The 6,241-nt window shown below is 38.3% G+C and overlaps 1 long non-coding RNA gene across 2 annotated transcripts in view; it reads right to left on the bottom strand.

Moving 5' to 3' along the window:
• Positions 1 to 1,627: 1,627 nt before the first annotated feature.
• Positions 1,628 to 6,241, bottom strand: part of LOC309659431 — a 65,872-nt gene continuing 61,258 nt past the window's right edge. Inside the window, exons 3-4 of one of the 2 annotated variants that reach the window (XR_014262805.1) lie at positions 2,681 to 2,853; positions 1,628 to 1,738 (exon numbers count right to left, since the gene is read on the bottom strand). This is a non-coding gene — a long non-coding RNA (uncharacterized lncRNA). Of the gene's footprint in view, positions 1,761 to 2,680; positions 2,854 to 6,241 lie in introns of both variants that reach the window. The other variant, XR_014262806.1, reaches the window with a different exon arrangement.

Raw genomic sequence — 6,241 nt, 5'->3', positions numbered from 1 at the left:
CAGACCTACTGAGTCTGAAATTCTGGAAGTTGGGCCCAGAAATCTGTATTTTAATAAGCCCTCCAGGTGATTCTGATGCACACTAAAGTTGGAAAACTGCTGCTTTAGATCAATGCTTCTCAAACATCAGTGAGCATAAGAATCACCTGAGAATCTTGTTAAAGATGTAGATTTTGATTCAGTAGGTCTGGAAGGGGTTTTGGTTCTGCATTTTGATTAAGCTCCCTGTCTATGCCTATGCTGCTGGTCTTTGCTTAAGTAGCAAGAATATATAGAATAGTAACATCAATAGGAGCAATGGTTAATCCCAGCTGACGAATGGTGCTGGGGTGTCAAGTGAATTCAATAAAATGATTTCCTGTCATCTAAGAGCTTAAACACTAGCACAGACAACGTTCAGATGGATAGACTTTCAGGGCACAAAAACTGTCAAATAACTACTGAATGTGTGCATGTGTGTGCATGTGTGTGTATGCACGAGTGCACATGCAGGGATGCACATGCATGCATACACACAAAGAGAACAGGTAAATATTTAAAGAGGCAATCTTACATAGCCGCACCTCTCTTATCGAGGGAGCATTTGAATATACTGGTATTATAACCAAACATAATCAAGGACCAAGAGGCCAGAAACATTTCTCTGAGTAGTCAAAATAAACAACACAAAGTCCATCATTTTTATTGATAGATTAGTCCTTCAAATCCTTATTTAGAGTTATCTATTTTTATTTTAGATAAAATTCTTACATAGTCACATTAAAAACAGACTTAAGAGTAAATTGGATAAGCGAGGTCAAAATGCTATAGACAGGCATTCTGACAGTAAAGCAGTGCCAACTGACAAGAGTGGAAAAATGTGTGTGTGTGTGTGTGTGTGTGTGTGTGTATATACAGATACACATATATAAAACTCAGCAGATTGGAGCCACTTAATATAGGGGAAACACATGGGTAAACATCAATAAAGAGCATTGTATAGAAAGCACAATGTAGTAATCACAGAACATGCAGAAAATAATAAAATTACAAAATGTTCAAGATATTTGGAAAACATATAAAACATTTGAGACAGTTCCCCCCCACCCCAAAAGGGTAGAGCTGTTAGATTTAGCAAATAAAAATATTTTATCTGGAAATCCTAAAAATAGTTACAAATAAGAGGACTTGATAATCTCTGGGAATTTCATTGATGTGGATTGCCATTTTCTCTGAAATGCCTGTCAAGCATTACTGTAGGGGAGGTTGCAGAGTGGTGACTGAAACAGGAAATGTTGGAGTTGTCTGCTTGGACAGGGAAAGTCCCAGGCAAATTTACTCTAGGCCTCTTAGTTGGTTAAGAAGGGTGTGTCTGTTGGGATTGTTTCTGGCTGCAAGTAACGAAACCCAACAGAAGATAGCTTAGGCAGGAAAAGAGTTTACTGGTCTCATGCAGCGGAAGATCAGAGTTAGGCAGTCCAAGACTAGTGTGAATCAGCAATGTCATCAAGAGTCCAGATTCCGTTGATACTACTGTTTCATCATCTTTAACATTGTAAAATGGCTGTTGTACTTCCAGACAGTAAGTGTAGGTGACAGGCAAGAAGGGGGGAAAAGGCAAGATAAAGTTTAAAGGGCCCAAGAGCACACCAGCCGAAATTGTCTCTAAGAAAATTTCCTGTGCGTCGCACCCAGTGAAGTCCTTTTTCATCTCCTTGGTCAGAACTTGGTCATCTAGGGTTTCCTGATTGCTGGGAATCTGGAAAATTGGACACATACACCTTGGATAAATTCAAGGTTCAGTTGTTAAGGAAAAAAGGAAAGAATGAATGAATATTGGGTGGGCAATAAGTAGTGTGTGTCTTAAGGTGTTTAGTGAAGAGGTGGTATTTCAATAGCGGATGAAAGAAAAAGAGAAAGTCTGGGTGAATGATGGAGGAATCCCAAAGAGATTTGGAAACATGAGTGAAGAGGTTGTATTAGGTTGGCTGTTCAGGCAAACTAATATATGACCTCAAGTGGCGTCAAATCACCCAATTCAAAGCAAACCTCCATTTTTAAGATCTGGAATATGTCATTTTGCCTGATCCTCTGTACCCCAGACTGTTTTGGAAAACAAGCTTAGTGCTGAGTGACAAGTGTTACATATTTATTTGACACTTACTTATTAGTAGACAATGTTCTCAGTCCAGTTTAATTTGAGAGACATAGCAGGCAAGGTCTCTGAGCCATTGATAATCTATTACAGGGTGAACCTTATGATATTACTTTAACCATCATTATAAGCAAAATGGGAACATCTTTGCAGTTTTCATAGCATCCTCTGACTGGACTAGTGGAATCTATAATACTGCGTAAAACAAATGACTATGTTACATCAGGAAAATAGTGAGAAGTTGGTGAAAGCTTTACAAAATAATGTTTGAACCAGACCTTAAAGGATGAGTAAGATTTCACTAACTGATGCAGACACAGAGACACTTCAAGACCCTGCATGGTTAGAGAACTGTTAAATTACCTTGAAAAGACATCTTGCTATGTCAGAAAGATCAACTCACCTATTCTATAAAGAAAAAATTGGAAGAAAGTGTAGGTGAAGTAAGTTTTCTTGAATGTTGCATTGGCTTTCTGCTTTAATTCTGATTCAGTTATACAGAAAACATCATTCCCACCAAGTCCTTTGAAATAATCGACATTTTACCTGAATCCAAAAGCATCCTTCTTTTCATAGTGTGTTTTGTGAACATTTCCTTCCTTTCTCTCCTGCAGATATTGTGAGTAACCCAATTTTGTTCATTTCTTGACAGGTGAAAAGGTGGCAGTCTCTTATTTCACCTCCATTTAAGCAACAATGTCGGGAATTGTTCCTTCTGGCTTGATATTTGTATGTTGGAGGTGGGGGAACAAAAGGCATGAAGAACAAAATTGGGAAACGAGGGTAAGAACATGTCGCTGCAAACCCTGGGAGCAGTCAAATCAGGCTGCCAGCTGCAACAAGAATCTCTCTAATAAGGAAATTAGAGCATGATCATTTCTGGCTATGTGACTCTGATTCTAAATAGGTTTTACAAATAGATTGTGATTGAACTTGGAAACATAAACAAATTGGCTTTGTGGAATAAAGGCTGCACTACATTTTAGTTAGACAATGAAAATGCTTTTATGGGAGGCTCTCTGGGAGAAGGGACAGCTATTTTAACAAGAGCGTATGCATTTGTGAAACACACCGGCTTTGTTGCTTTCTCTTTGGAGAGTCAGGTCCCATACACTCCAAAGAAAGTTTCCCAACAGGGTCCCTAAGGGGACAAGTGATAAAGGCAGGGAATGGGCAGTGTGTATTTGAAACTCCCCATTCAGCTGCTGGGAGGAGAGGTGCCATTTAAAAATAATAGATTTTAAAATATCAGTAGCTTAAAAAATTCTAGTCAGCCATCTCCCTTGGACATTTCTTTTGTCTCTTGGAGGTTTGGGGATAGAGGTTCTCTAAGCTCTATTAATATATTTTCACTTACAAATATTCAAGCAGTGTTCCTGACGCCTCCCCAACTGACTCAGTGCAGGTTCCCTACCCTGGCAAGAGCGTGGTGCCCGAGGAGGTACGAAATTTCTAACAAGGCCCCGGTCAGCCTCAGACAAGCCAGAGCCATTTGAAAACACCAAAGACTTTTCAGTCAGGATAAAGGGTTTATAAATGCCCGTGTGTCCAAGCTTATATTCCACATGAGAGGATTAGCTTCCACTCTCTGCAAACTCTCCCAGTTGGTATAAGTAGTCATGGTTTTGCGTGTTTTGTGTGAAGCACAAAACACGCAAAAGTGAGGAAACACATCTGCCTGATCAGAAGATGCTCTTTTTTATTTCCTTTTTTCTAAATCGACTGATTACTCGCTAAGGCCTAATACACCATGGAGTACAAGTCAGCAAAATCTCTCTGATAGTGATCAGTTCATATATTTAGAAACAAAGTGTGAGGCCCGGTGGGGACCATAAGGTCATTGGCTTGCTGGGTAGGAGTTTAGATCCAGCTCCCACAGAGTACATTCCGCTGTGTCAGAATGCTTACACTGTGGACATTCTTCCTATGATCTAATGATCTAAGCCTAGATCCTTTTGTGTCAGCTGTTCTCCCCACATCCGGGTATATTCCTAGGAAGTGGATGAAGTCTGGAGCTGCATTTACTCATTCTCCCTTATTGGGATATGGGGTCTCTCACATCCCCGGGGCCTGAGTGGGTGATTCCTCCCACTAAATGCTTTCTAGGCCCAAGTGAATCAACATACAAGGGCTTATATCTACACTTCATCTATGGCTCCATTGACACACACACATCCTGTAGGAAAATGAAATATTTTGCTAAAAGAAGCTTATATTGTCTCACATTTTCATTTCAGAGATACTTCATTTTCATTTATGATTCACCTTTAAATGGATGTTTAGTTCTAATATTTCAGTCCCCTGCTGCTGCTTTTTCTGTCAAGCATATAGAAATTTATAAATGAATCACCAGGTGCACTTCTTATTTAAATGGAACTCAAATTAATTCATTGTAGAAATAAAATTTCTGCTCTCTTTAACCCACCCACTCAACATAAACAGTTTATTTTCATTACAGGGTATTTTCCCTAACAAACAGAGCACAGCAGAAAGCACATCAAACTGGGTGTCCTGTGACCTAGATTCTAGCCATAGTTCTTCCACAAATGAATGAATCTGGACAAGTCATACATAAAAGATGGAGTTATGCCAGGTGCATTGGAGGATGAGCTTCTCAAACTTTACTGTGTGTATTAGTCTGGGTTTTCCAGAGCAACACACCAGTAAGAGGAAGATATATATAAAATATGTAAATATAACACATACATATATATATATATATATATATATGTATGTATATATATGTATGTATATATTTTTTAAGGAATTGGTTCATGTGATTACGGAGGCTTGGCAGGTCCAAAATCTGCAGAGTAGGCCAGCAGATTGGAGACCAAGGGAAGAGTTGCAGTTTGAGTCCAAAGATGGTCTGTTGTTAGAATTCTCTCTTCCCAGGGGAAGGTCAGTCTATTTTCTAGAATGGTCTTCAGCTGATTGGGTGAGGCTCACCTACAGTGTGGTGGGTAACCTGCTTTATTCAAAGTTCACTGATTTAAATGTTAATCTCATCTAAAAAAAAGTTTCTCTGAAGAAACATCTAGCATATTGTGTGACCAAATATCTGGATACCATCTCTAGCCAAGTTGACCCATAAAATTAACATTCATGCCATATGTATGAATTACCTGAGGAGCTTGTTAAACATAGATTCCTGGGCTCTGTCCTCAGATTCTGATTCTAATTTGCTATCCTTTTGCCGGGGGATGCTAATGCAGCTCTTTTAGGGAGTACTTTTTGAATAGTATTGTTCTAGGTATGCTATTGTATGATCATGGTCCAGACTCTTCTACAGATGAGGAAACTGAAACCTAGAGTTATGAATGGGTTGTCCCAAGGAGCTCATTTAGTTAGATATTCTAACCCAAATCTTCAAATCTTAGTCCAGGACTCTTTTCACATAACACACTGCTGACATGTAGTACAAATGAACTTTCTTAGGATAAAATCTAGCCTTGTAATTGACTCTTTCTCAAAACCGAAGTGAACTAGTGGGATTTTTCATAGAACTTGACAACCTGATCCTAAAATTCTTGTGGAAGAGCAAAAGGCCAGGAAGAGTCAGGAAATTTTGAAGAAGAATAAGGAGGGAAGACACATATAAATGTATCTGCAGGTGTTTTATAAAACTATAGTAATTAAAGCAGCATAGCATTGACAAATAGACCACTGGAACAAATCAAGAACCCATTGTCAGACCATAAATATTTGAGATATGTATGATAGAGGTAACATTATGAGAGAAAGATTAGCTATCCATAAATACTGCTACAAAATGGTTATCAATGTGAGAAAAAATAGACTTCCTACCCATACCACACTTAAAAAACAAATTCCAGATGGATCAATGTAGAAGCAACATTTAAAAACTTTTAATGGAAAATTTAAGACAATATTTTTTTATATCAGGGCAGATAAATATTTCTTAAATGAGTCACAAAAACACAAGCCATAAAAGTAAAATAACAATAAGCCAATATTTATTGAGCTATTCTATGTACACACAGTATTCTGAGTAAATTATATATGCTAATTCATGTAATCCTCATGAAAACCCTAGGAGGCCATCATTACTATGATCTTCATAAAAGACTGAGGCCTGGAGAGACT

The sequence above is a fragment of the Balaenoptera physalus genome (assembly GCF_965194825.1).
Source record: "Balaenoptera physalus genome assembly, chromosome: 4".
In the NCBI taxonomy this organism is placed as follows: Eukaryota; Metazoa; Chordata; class Mammalia; order Artiodactyla; family Balaenopteridae; genus Balaenoptera; species Balaenoptera physalus.
Note: the sequence above shows the minus strand (reverse complement) of the source record. Positions and strands in the feature narration are given on the sequence as shown.